This window comes from Portunus trituberculatus, chromosome 31 (genome assembly GCF_017591435.1).
Source record: "Portunus trituberculatus isolate SZX2019 chromosome 31, ASM1759143v1, whole genome shotgun sequence".
Classification (NCBI taxonomy): Eukaryota; Metazoa; Arthropoda; class Malacostraca; order Decapoda; family Portunidae; genus Portunus; species Portunus trituberculatus.
The window spans coordinates 8,941,646-8,954,145 of record NC_059285.1 but is presented as its reverse complement, the minus strand read 5'-3'; the positions used below and the strand labels follow the sequence as shown (position 1 = coordinate 8,954,145).

At 45.0% G+C, this 12,500-nt stretch overlaps 1 protein-coding gene and 1 long non-coding RNA gene across 11 annotated transcripts in view; one reads left to right on the top strand and one right to left on the bottom strand.

Annotated features, from left to right (window-relative positions):
• The window catches only part of LOC123511201 (kinesin-like protein KIF2A), an 80,613-nt gene that overhangs the window by 37,192 nt on the left and 30,921 nt on the right, over positions 1-12,500 (bottom strand). Inside the window, exon 1 of one of the 10 annotated variants that reach the window (XM_045266879.1) lies at positions 4,709-4,828. The exons of the other annotated variants lie outside the window; for them this stretch is intronic. The gene's annotated coding sequence lies outside the window, so the exon portion shown is untranslated. Of the gene's footprint in view, positions 1-4,708; positions 4,829-12,500 lie in introns of those variants that run through there. 10 annotated transcript variants of the gene reach the window in all.
• On the top strand, positions 1,064-3,126 carry LOC123511203. Its single transcript, XR_006676705.1, has 2 exons — positions 1,064-1,888; positions 2,924-3,126. It is a non-coding gene; the product is annotated as an uncharacterized LOC123511203 (long non-coding RNA).

Genomic DNA, 12,500 nt, shown 5'->3' with positions numbered 1-12,500 from the left:
AGGGGAGATAAGGCTGACACGAGAGAGAGAGAGAGAGAGAGAGAGAGAGAGAGAGAGAGAGAGAGAGAGAGAGAGAGAGAGAGAGAGAGAGAGAGAGAGAGAGAGAGAGAGAGAGAGAAGGGGAGAGGAGTATTTTTGTACACGTGACCTACAAATTGAGTACTTCAATGCCTATGCACTGGTGTGTGTGTGTGTGTGTGTGTGTGTGTGTGTGTGTTAAGTAAAGTAAAGTAAAGTAAAGTAAAGTAAAGTAAACTTATTGCCATTATTTACATTTATAAACATGTGAATACATGACAAATATACAGCTTGGCACAGTCTATCGAGTGAGTGTGTGTGTGTGTGTGTGTGTGTGTGTGTGTGTGTGTGTGTGTGTGTGTGTGTGTGTGTGTGTGTCCAAATAGGAAAAAAAAATTGACACACACACACACACACACACACACTGACATCATCGGCTTATAAGTAATACAAATACAGAAAAGCTAAGAAAAAATCCACTTATGCGAGAAAACAGTAGAAAGGAAACCATACAAAATAACTTTCAATATATACGTCTTGAACTCAGACCAGAAAACAAGAATCTCTCTCTCTCTCAGGAAAAGGAGACGAGTACGGCAATGATGCAACAGCCAGCCACTGCAAATACCAAGATGTGGAGGAGGAGGAGGAGGAGGAGGAGGAGGAGGAGGAGGAGGAGGAGGAAAAGAACAGCTGAAAGTGTGGTAAGGAGGAAAGGAAGAAGGGAAGGGCAAGCAAGGTAGAGCTGGTATTAACATTAGGAAACTGGGAGTGGTGTGGAGGAGGAGGAGAGAGAAAAGAGAGAGTGAGTGTGGGCAGATGTGGAGTATGAGAAGGCCGGCGAGAGGTGAGAGGGAAAGGAAAGAATGAATTTTATCCAAGAAAATACCAGAGAAAAGCGAGCTCGATGAAATGCACGAACTAAATAAAATAATCTACGTCAATCTAACCTCTTTAGTAGTGGGGCGCATTTTTACCACGAGTTTTGGGTACGATTAGACGATTTTATTTGCATTACCAAGGACTTATGGGGGTGTCAGAAAATTAATGTAAATCCCCCGTAAGTTTCTGAAGTTGTATAAAAACACCAAATAGTAACCAGAATGAATATGAAAACGCGTCATGGTACTGCAGGGGTTATGAAGATAAAAAGAGCGTCCATGATTGTGAAATATGAAAGCACTGAGAAAAAAGAAAAAAAAAATATTACGAGACGTGCGTTAGTTTTGGTTATGGTGAGGGAAGGGACGAAGTGGTGTTGTGTGGCATAGCAGAGTAGGGGTGATGAAGGGGTCTTATGGGAGAGGTGGTGTGGTATGACTGGGAAGGCTGATAAAGGATACGATGTTGAGGCAAAGAGGTGATGTGGCGTGGTGTGGTGTGGCGTGGTATAGCTGGGTGGGGTTGATAAGAGGGTGGTGTTGGGTGGTGGTGAGATATAAGAGAGACAGTGAGGTGAGGGAAATAGAAGGGGTGTGTGGGATGTGCCGGTGGAATGTGCGAGTGTGGAAGGAGAGTTCTGGTGGAGGCAAGGACTGGTGGTGGTGGTGGTGGTCAAGGAAAGGACGAATGTAGGCAGGTTGGTCCCACCTCTCACACCACCACCACCACCACCACCATGAGTCATCCACCACCGCCTCCACAAGACGAGTCGCGAGTGTGTCAATGAGCCAGGAAGGAGGAGGAGGAGGAGGGAGTGTTGTTGTCTCATTACCTCTCCTTACCCTTTTCCACACTTCTTTCCCCACCATCAACACCACCACCACAAAAGAATCAACACTGCACCAATAACATCATGCACCACCACCACCACCACCACCACCAGCCTTGCCACGCCACAATGTCTATCTTTCAACCTCCCCGGAGTCAGGTAGGCGCCATGCAGGGACAGGTGTGTGTGTGTGTGTGTGTGTGTGTGTGTGTGTGTGTGTGTGTGTGAGAGAGAGAGAGAGAGAGAGAGAGAGAGAGAGAGAGAGAGAGAGAGAGAGAGAGAGAGAGAGAGAGAGAGAGAGAGAGAGAGAGAGAGAGAGAGAGAGAGAGAGAGAGAGAGAGAGAGAGAGAGAGACTTAGACAAAAAAACCTTAATTATACAAAAAGTGAACAAAGAACATTAGATTGCGACCATATAAGGAATTACAGACAAGACAGGAAGAGAATGAGATAGATAGAGAGAGAAGGACAAAGAATAAAAAAAATAAAAAATGAAGGAAGGAAAAGGATGAGGAGGCAGGATGTACATACATATAAGCAGCGAGGCCGTGTATTGAACAAGGCAGACTGGAGGGAAGAAGGAAGGGAGGGGATGATAAAGACAGGCATGTAGATAAGAGAGAGAGAGAGAGAGAGAGAGAGAGAGAGAGAGAGAGAGAGAGAGAGAGAGAGAGAGAGAGAGAGAGAGAGAGAGAATATGAGTCACTTTGAACCATCTTGTGACTTGACAAAACTGTTCTAAACTTGCACATATTACGTACAAGGAAACGCGCACACACACACACACACACACACACACACACACACACACACACACACACACACACAAGCACAATGTAGATATAAAAGCGGCTTCCTACTCCCCTCCTCTCTCTCTCTCTCTCTCTCTCTCTCTCTCTCTCTCTCTCTCTCTCAAGCAAAACGTGTGGGTGGTGGCAGTGGAGGAGGAGGAGGACAGGTGACTGGAGGTTACAGAATGTGTGTGTGTGTGTGTGTGTGTGTGTGTGTGTGTGTGTGTCTGTCTGTCTGTCTGTCTGTCTGTCTGTCTGTCTGTGTGTGTGTGTGTGCCTGCCTGCCTGCGTGCGTGAGAGAGAGAGAGAGAGAGAGAGAGAGAGAGAGAGAGAGAGAGAGAGAGAGAGAGAGAGAGAGAATGCAAATGGTGTCCACTAACTAGTCTTCCTCCTCAACATTCTAGGATGGTATCAAAGACTGCCTCTCCTTTGTGTGAGGGACGCCAACCCTTGCTGGGGGGCAGGAGTCTGGAGACGACACAAAGGAACACAACGAAACAACAAACAAAAGGCTTATTGACTTTTGTGAGGATATACCTAATAAGCACCTGATACCCACCACTAATCTAAATAAATAAATAAAAATAAATAATAAACATGAAATTGAGGAGAAGAGAATGAAATAACTGGTAACAAGCTCACAACGAAACAACAAACAAAAGGCTTACAGGCTTTTATGAGGATATAATATATTATGTAATAAGCACCTAATACCCACCACTAATCTAAATAAATAGTAAACACGAAAATGAGAAGAGAAGAAAATGAAATAACAGGTAACAAAGCACAGTATATCAACCCTTTAAGTACCATGAGACGTTTCCATATTCCTATTGGTTACTACTTAATGATTTCATACACCTTCAGAAATTTAAGTGGGGATTAAAATATTGAAGACTGTGGTCATCAATCTTGTGACCTCCATAGACCATTCCTAATGTCAATAAAATCGTCTAATCACATTGAAAGCTCAAGGTAAAAATGCTTCTTAGTACTGAAGGGGTTAATGAAGTTACCTGTATGTGGTCTACGAGACAAAATGGCGAGAAGAATTCCCACCCTCTCCCATACACAATCCAGATCGAAAGGAGAGCAGAGCATGTTGTAACAGGCATGAAAAGGGAGACGTGTGGAGGTCTGGGATGAAAGGTCGATTAAAAGGGGATTTTCTTGGGTGTGTGTGGAAAATATTGCTACAGGAGGAGGAGGAGGAGGAGAAAGAAAAGCGTAGCAGGTTTTAATTACGTACACTTATATCAACGTTGTGTGTGTGTGTGTGTGTGTGTGTGTGTGTGTGTGTGTGTGTGTGTGTGTGTGTGTGTGTGTGTGTGTGTGTGTCAAACGTCCTTCCTCACTCGCACGACGCTACGAATCGATACCGAGACACAATGGTCTAAGTGGGTGGTGGTGGTGGTGGTGGTGGTGGTGGTGGTGGTGGTGGTGGTGGTGGTGACGGGTCATTGTGCCTAAACCCATCACCCACATTCCACCGCTTCCTATTACAATCACCACCATCAGCATTAATTAAAACTTCGCATCTCTTTCCAACTACCACCATCAGCACAACCTCTACCCCGACCCCCACCATCACCATCACCACCAGCACATCCTTTACGCCCATACAATAGTCTCCCTCCATACATTCAACCTTTAACTATACTCCCAGAATTCCTTTATCCACACCATACCTAATCACAACACCGCTGGCAAATTCTCCCATACACCACACCTATAGACACCCCCTCCCATATATGCCACAATTAAACAGTCTATCACACACACACCACCACACCTAGACACCCCCCCATACACACACTAACACCTAGACACACCTCTCACACACACACCACATCTAGACAACCCCCATACACACACTAACACACCTAGACACACCCTCCCACACGCACACACCACACCTAGACAACCCCCCCCATACACACACTAACACACCTAGACACACCCTCCAACACCCACACACCACATCTAGACACCTAGACCTCCTCCACACCCACCACCATACCTAGACACCTCCTCCCACAGACACCACCATACACACACACACACACACACACACACACACACACACACACACACACACGTGAACAACCCCTCCCATACACACATCCCCCCATCCTACACACACCACACCCTCCCAACACCACCACAGCCTAGGCCTCCCACACTCCCACCTGTGACGTAAAGGTGTCCACGGCGCCACACTCCAGCGAGATCACCACACTGCAACACACACACCTAAGGCGCAGACCTGCCCTCACTGACGCTTCTAGGCAACCATCACCACCACTACACCGCCACCACCACAATAAACCCACACTTTACCTGCCACTGACCTTCTTTCCCCTCCCCTCCCCCTCCATTCCCTCCACATCTCAAGGTATATCCCCATCCCCTCTCCTCACCTTTTTCTCTCAATGCATAAATAAAGAGATGATGAATAACGAAATGACCTGAGAGAGAGAGAGAGAGAGAGAGAGAGAGAGAGAGAGAGAGAGAGAGAGAGAGAGAGAGAGAGAGAGAGAGAGAGAGAGAGAGAGAGAGAGAGAGGGACAAAGCGTGTAGGAAGACCCAGTCCTCTCTCTCTCTCTCTCTCTCTCTCATCTCCCAAGTTTCCCTCCTCCCACACACAAACACAAACACACGCCTTCACGCCCACGCCTCGCCCACACAAGGAGCAGTGCAGTATCCTCGCGGGCCTGAGACAACACCCACACCAAGGTTAGCTCAACGGTACACTGACGCTACACCCACGAGATGCTACAACTATACCAAGGTACGTACACACAGACAAATAGACAGACAGACACACAGGTAAAAGAGGAGAACGTGTCGATGGAAGGTATAGAGTAATGAGGCGTTAGGTAGGCTGGGCAGTCAAGGTAAGCCAATAAACTTATGCCTCTCCATCACTATTACTTTCAAGACGCTTATGGTAAAGGAGGAAGTCATCAAAAGGATATGTCATGGAGGAAAAAAAAAAAAAAAAAAAAAAAAGTCTGAATCACTGGCATGGAGAGAGAGAGAGAGAGAGAGAGAGAGAGAGAGAGAGAGAGAGAGAGAGAGAGAGAGAGAGAGAGAGAGAGAGAGAGAGAGAGAGAGAGAGAGAGAGAGAGAGATTGAACAAAAAACTTCATGCCATCAATTTGGGTAAAGAACAAACTGATTCTACTACCGTCGTTTTTCTATTACTTCTTTTTTCCTATTTTTTTTTTTAAACTTGCTAACACAAAATCCGGACTTCCCTTTCATTCAGCAGCAGCATAAAGCATTCACATCACTCCACCACCATCAAGGCCAAGGGAAGAGGGAGGAGTTAGTTATCTAGGCTGTGCGGGAACACCTTGTCTGCCTCGCTCCTGTGCAGAATGTTGCGGCACTGATGAACGTGGAGATAAGGTGGCCTGGCTGCTGTACAGTACGTTGCGCGTCGACTGTTTACTTGATACTTTTATCCCTATAACTCTCCATTTACGGAAGTTGTAAAATGGTGGAAAAGACGTTTGGTATATTTGTGCTATTTAGTTAAAGGAAGGAAATACATCTTTTGATAATTATATGATGAGTACAACTGATATTTTTTACACAGAAGGAAAAAAAGTGAGGGAAAAAAAACGATAGCTTATGATAAAAGGAGGACAACTACACTAATCTGGAGGTAGATAACAAGAAATTCGTGAAAAAGAGATTAGATAAGAAAAAAAAAGAAAGAGAACAAGCATACTACTAGCAATGCATAAGAAAGAGTACACACATCAAGAAAACTGAGATAAAAAAAAAAATGCGATAACCTATCAACATTTTTCATCATCAAAGTGAAGTAACACGAGCGGGGCCAGTGTTCGTTGTGAGTCAGACGTGACACACAATGACAATCTGATGGAGAAATTAGAGCAGTGTGGATGGCCTGGCCTGGGCACACTGCAGCCGACATAAGAGAAATTGCAGAAAGCCTTTGTCCTGCTGAGGAATCATTCATACATAGAGGAGGAGGATTATACGTTCCCGCCATTCCTGTACGTGTGTGTGTGTGTGTGTGTGTGTGTGTGTGTGTGTGTGTGTGTGTGTGTGTGTGTGTGAGATTGGACACTATTTCACCGTTATATTGAGTCGCCACTGTCACCATCACCATCAAGGGAGAGGAGGAGGAGGAGTAGGGTGGTGATGGGACACAGGGAGAGGAGAGGAGAGGAGAGACAATGGACGAGCAGGGAAGGGGTAATTACGTGACAAAAAATAACACCGAATAACCATAAATATCAGTAACATGGCGAGAATGAGTCCACGGGGTATACAATTACTATACAGCCTACGTACGTCACACAAAACAAGAGCTGAAATATAAACAATGGAAAAAAAATAAAATAAATGAATGAATGAATAAATAAATAGGAAAAAAAATAAAAAACACATGGATGAGTCGATACAGAGACAAGATTACCTTATCATAACATTGCCAGTGTGTGTGTGTGTGTGTGTGTGTGTGTGTGTGTGTGTGTGTGTGTGTGTGTGTGTGTGTGTCATACAAGTGAGTCATTACACACACACACACACACACACACACACACACACACACACACACACACACACACACATATCCTCTCAATGTTTGCTTCGCCCGTTGACTGTTTATCTATCTGTCTGTCTGTCTGTCTGTTTTCTACGTGTTTCTTTGTCTTTCTCTTTCAATGTCGGTGCTTTTCTTTGCATTTCTTTGTTTGCTTTTCTCATTTCTTTCTCTTACTTAATTTGTCTTTATCTTATTCTGCCTTTCTTTGTCTTATTTTGTCTTTCTTTGTCCTTTCTTTCTTTGTTTGTCCTCCTTTCTCTTTCTTTGTTTTCATTTTCCTTTCTGTATCTTATTTTGTCTTTCTTTATCTTATTTTGCCTTTCTTCGTTTTCCTTTCCCTTTCTTTATTTTGTCTTTCTTTGTCCTCCTTAATCTTTATCTTATTTTGTCTTTCGTTGTCTTCATTTCCCTTTCTTTATCTTACTTTACCTTTCTTTGCCTTCATTTTCATTTCTTTGCCTAATTTTGTCTTTTCCTTTGCCTTTCTTTGTGTTCCTTTCCCTTTCTTTCTGTATCTTATTCTATCTTTATCTTCCTTTGCTCTTTTTCTTTATCTCATTTTGCCTTCCTATGCTTTATTTGTTTGATGTCTGTTTTGCTTCCTTTGTGTGTGTCTTTCCGTGCCTTTCTTTGTTTTAAGCATTTACTTCTTTGTCTGTGCCTATATGGTTGTCTCTCTCTCTCTCTCTCTCTCTCTCAAAGGCTTCATATTGAATAACGCGCTCATTCCCGGTTTAATGAAGCTTTCCGTGTGACTAACCAACACCTAATTTTGCATCACATCCCATCTCCCCTCCCCATCTCTCTCTCTCTGTTTTGAATGATGATCAGTATTATTTAGGTAAACGAATAAAAATACGAGAGAGAGAGAGAGAGAGAGAGAGAGAGAGAGAGAGAGAGAGAGAGAGAGAGAGAGAGAGAGAGAGAGAGAATTTTATCAAGCAGTGTTGTAACCTTTTCTTATTTTATTTGCGAATCTCATCTCATCACACACACACACACACACACACACACGACCCGGCAACACCACTACCACTATACCCTGTCCCTCCCAAACACCTCCAACCCCCGCCACCATCATGATGTTGCCAACCACCCCACCTACCAACTCCCCTCCTACCCCTCTCTCTTCCCCCCATGCACACCCAGCCGCCACCTTCCCTCTTCCCTTTAACCCACCCTTTCCCACCACTCCTTTCAACTGTAGCCGTGTCTTACCTTCCTTCCCACCACCTCTTCCCGCCTTACCTTCCGCTTTCCAACCTACACAAAGACGACTCGTAATCAACCGTCTTGCAAATCAATTCTCTTCCTTCCCTTGTTCTTCTTCCTCCTCCTCCTCCTCCTCCTTGCCTTCATTAAGCTAAATTAGACAAAACAGACGAGGACAGACATAGACCTCAAGACCAAAGGAAACAGTCTCTTTCTCTCTCTCTCTCTCTCTCTGTAACTGCAAAGGGAGACATGCTTCACTTCCTGGCAGGAGAGCGAGGAGGAGGAGGAGGAGGAGGAAGAGATGTAAAGAGGAGATGTAGTGTGAAAGCGCAGAGGAGGATGAGGAAGTATGAATGAATGGAAGATGCAGCAAAGATAAAATGAGAGCGAGGAAAACGAGGAGGAGGAGGAGGAGGAGGAGGAGGAGGAGGAGGAGGAGGAGGAGGAGGAGGAGGAGGAGGAGGAGGAGGAGGTGGCAGCAAAGGTTGTCCAATACCAGATGCCAGTTCAAGGCGGAGCAGATGGAGGAGGAAAGGAAAAAAAGGAAGAGGGAACGAGAAACGAAGGAAGAGAAGATGGAGGAAGCATGAGAAAACTGAATAACGGAAGAAAGAATGTAAAACGAGAGAGAGAGAGAGAGAGAGAGAGAGAGAGAGAGAATAACAATGCAAGGTATGGGAAAGGGAAACAGACTGTGGGAACGTGAGAGGAAAGAATGGAGTAAAGGGAGGAGGGGAAAACCAGGTGTACAAGATCCAGGTGAGAGAGAGAGAGAGAGAGAGAGAGAGAGAGAGAGAGAGAGAGAGAGAGAGAGAGAGAGAGAGAGAGAGAGAGAGAGAAATTACATGAACACTTGAAAGCTTTCCCGGTCTCTCTCTATCTCTCTCTCTGTCTGTCTGTCTCTCTCTCTCAAAAGCACGGGACAAACAAGCAAGACAATAGCACTGTCAGCCGCAGCCTTCCACTGTCCTCACTCACCACCACCACCACCACCACCAAAACAGTACCAGAACTTAAACTCGTATTCATAAACACTTTGGTCTCACAGTAATAATTTTCAAAGATAACAGAGATGAGTAGCGGGGTTCTCAAGTGTGTTTCTTCACTCATTTATGTAGAAGTCTTAATAATAAGTCACTAGAACCATTAAAAAAACTTATTAGGAACCTCTCCAGTTAAAAATGTAGAAGTCTTAGTAATAATTCACTAGAACCATAAATAGAGAGAGAGAGAGAGAGAGAGAGAGAGAGAGAGAGAGAGAGAGAGAGAGAGAGAGATTGTGTACCGTCAATTACACTAGAGGCTTTGGAATGTAGCGGAGGTGCGGCGCGAAAACACCTCAGACTACGAAGGAAATTAGTGACAAAGCAAGGCAATAAAGCAAATAATCTATCAAGTAGGAGATGAAAATGCTCCGAGAAAGTAATTAATAATAAAAAAAAAAAAAAAAATCCATATAAAACACACACACACACACACACACACACACACACACACACACACACACACACACACACACACACACACACACACACTAGGGAGCGGGAAGAGGAGGAGGAAGAGGAAGAGGGGAGAGAAGAGAGATGGAGGAAAAAAGCTGTAAAGGGAGGAACTAAGGGAATGAAGGAAAACAGGCACTTGGAGGTGAAGGAAGGAGAGTCAGAGAAAGGTGGAGAGTGAAGGGAGGGTGAAGGGAGAGGTGGTTTAAGAGAGGGGGGGAGGGGGGTGATGGAGACGTTTATGTCTAGCAGAGGAAGAGGAAGAGAAGGAGGAGGGTGAGACTGGAGAAGACTTAGGAGGAAGGAAGGGGAAGCAAGGAGAAGCAAGGACACGAGAGAGAGAGAGAGAGAGAGAGAGAGAGAGAGAGAGAGAGAGAGAGAGAGAGAGAGAGAGAGAGAGAGAGAGAGAGAGAATGGCGCATAAAGGGTAAAAATGAGAGGAGGGGAGAGGGAAGTAAGAGGGAGGGGGAGGGGAGGAATGGTGTGGGGGCGGGAGAAGGAGCAAGGTGTAGCAGGGCCATGTAAGGCACCACACCATGTCAGGGTCACCACCACGCCTACTGGAGGAAGAGGAGGAGGAGGACACATTTCATTATAGACTGCAACCACCACCACCACCACAAATTACTACCTGTATTACTACTACTACTACTACTACTACTACTACTACTACTACTACTTTCATTCATGTTTCTTTCCTTCCTGCTTCCGGTCCAAAAAAACTACACCTACAAAAACTACTGCTGTTACTACTACTACTACTACTACTACTACTACTACTACTGCTACTACTACCACCACCACTACCTGTATCTTTTGACCTTCACATACTCACACGCTTACTACTAAAACTACTACTATTTACTATTTTTTATCCGAGAGAGAGAGAGAGAGAGAGAGAGAGAGAGAGAGAGAGAGAGAGAGAGAGAGAGAGAGAGAGAGAGAGAATATGCATGGCGGCAGCCCCCTAAGTAATCATCGCAGGTGTAACAGGTGAAGGGGAGTGATGAAACCTCGTTAACTGCAGGTCCTACGCCGCCATATTAGCGAAAACACACACACACACACACACACACACACACACACACACACACACACACACACACACACACACACACACACACACACACAGATAATGTACGATGTAGAATTAATACCTTCTCGAATTTTCTCCTCCTCCTCCTCCTCCTCCAACTCCTCTTCCTCTTCCTCTTCCACCACCACCACCACCACCACCACCACCACCACCACCACCACCTCCATTTAATCTAGTCTTCATCAATAATTCCATGTTAACCTTCCACACCCTTCCTTCTCCCTATACCTCCGCTTACTCGCTCGCTGGCTCCCGTACATACACACATACAGACAAAACACACGCGCAATGAACAATAATAATAAACCAAAGCAATTTCCCAAGAGAGAGAGAGAGAGAGAGAGAGAGAGGGGGGGGGGCGTTAGTGACGAGGGGTTAACAGAAGGGTTGTTGCAAGATGGGGTAAGAATGAAGGGAACGGGAAATGAAGGCAGTGGAGGGAAGAAGGGAAGGGAAGGGGGATGAGGAAAGTGAGTGATGAGAGAGAGAGAGAGAGAGAGAGAGAGAGAGAGAGAGAGAGAGAGAGAGAGAGAGAGAGAGAGAGAGAGAGATGAAGGGTCGGTGGGATTAAACTATTCTGATCCAACAGCAGTAAATAAAGTTCATAAAGATGTAATGGTGAAATAAAATAGCTAAGCGGACTATCACACACACACACACACACACACACACACACACTGGGGCAAGGTCAGGCTGTAGAGACGAGGAGTAGATATTGATCATCTCTCGCTGCCCCCTATCCCTATTCCCCTCTCCCCAAGAAACAGCCCCCTCCTTGGTCCCCCCCCACCTATTCTCCAGCTTCTAAAAGTCAACTCCTCGTGAAACAACTCCACACCGTCTACTCCTTTCCCTACGCTTCTCATATAATCCTTTCCTCACCCATTAACCCCTTGAGTACCACGACGCGGTTCCATATTCATTCTGCTTACTATGTGGTGATTTTGTACAGCTTCAGAAACTTATGTCGGGGAATAAAATACTGTAAACTCTGGCCATTAGTTTTTTAATTCCTATAGACCCTTCCGAATGTCAGTTAAGTGGTCTAATCGTACACAAATCTGAAGGTAAAAATGTGCCCGAGTGTTAAAGAGGTTAGACTCAAAGTATTTCTCTCTCTCTCTCTCTCTCTCTCTCTCTAACCTTCCCACAACTTCATATTTTTACCTCTTTTTCTCTACTTTAATCTTCCCTTTCATATTTTCTCTTTTGTTTTCTTCACTGCATATAACAATGGCTATTATCTAAATGTACAAAACTATCTTTGTACGCAAACTATATTTTTCCTCTTTTTCTTCCCCCATAGTTTAATATTCTTATTTACACCGTCTCTCTCTCCCTTCCCATCAGTTGTCACCTCTCCACTCCTACGCCTTTCTAACATCACCGTGACCTTTCCACCTCCACCTCCACCACCTCCTCCACACATAATGCTTCCTCCCATCTCCCTTAATTCTCACAATCTTAGTTCTCTCTTGGTTTTCTTCATACACTCTCCTTTCTCTGCTCTCACTTTCTCTTCCTCAAGAGTACTCAGACCCTCCCTCTGCCTCCTCCTCCTCCTCCTCCTCCTCTTCATCGTCACT